Raw genomic sequence first — 963 nt, 5'->3', positions numbered from 1 at the left:
GTCAAAGTGTGTTGCAGAATGAGGTCCTCGGAGGAAAGCAGCTGCCATGGTCATCAGATGCACGCTAGAGGAGACGGCTGACGCTCCCTCAGAGGCGATGGGGTCACAGGACCTGAGCTTTCGGTTGCCTCCCGGCCCCGCCCCCAGGCATTTATAAGCCATTCTGCCCTAACTGCACGGGATCTTAGGAGGTGCTAGAGTACACAGGGTATAGGGAAGCAAGCTATCAGCTGTGATGCATAGAGACTATCAGGGGCCCAGCTTCAGGGTCACTCGCTCTCATCCACGCTCTGTAAGTAAGCCCCATGAACTCCCTGGTTCCACAGGATGAACTTGCGTGCAATCGGTTTGGTCGGTCATTGGGACCTTACCGGGAATAGGAAGGCATTTTTTGACCTCTCTCCTGGGAAGGAATTCTTGCAACAAAGTGGGAAGACATCAACACATCCAGGGAACAACACTCACACATCGACATTAACTTTATGCTCCATCGATCTAGATTATCAACGGCAAACGCAAGAGACGGAGCAATAAATACTCTGATGCCACGGTACAGTCATAAAAGTCACGTTTCCAGTCTGTACTCAGAGCTACTTTCTAGTTCCGAGGGCTCCATCGAGTCACGTGCCCTTCTCTGCCGGTCTCGGGCCAGGCGCGCCCGCACACGCCCGCGATCCTCAGGTCACCTTACACTCTGCGCTCCAACATGCTACCGGCCTGCCTCTCCTTCTCGCCTGAGGTACTCGCGTCTACACCGGCCTGTTCCGCTACCGCAGCCGGGGCTTGAGAGACAGAGAACGCAGCAACCCGCACCTAGTCTCATCAGACGTCGCTCGCAGCCAGCCGGCCGGCCGGACCAAGCGCGACCTCTGGAGTGCGCATGCGTGCGACCCAGCGCCGGTGAGCTCGCCGCTGAGCGCAGCGGTCTACCGAGGGCTCCCTGGCAGTTGCGTCACTGTGAGT

This window comes from Arvicola amphibius, chromosome 10, assembly GCF_903992535.2.
Source record: "Arvicola amphibius chromosome 10, mArvAmp1.2, whole genome shotgun sequence".
In the NCBI taxonomy this organism is placed as follows: Eukaryota; Metazoa; Chordata; class Mammalia; order Rodentia; family Cricetidae; genus Arvicola; species Arvicola amphibius.
Note: the sequence above shows the minus strand (reverse complement) of the source record.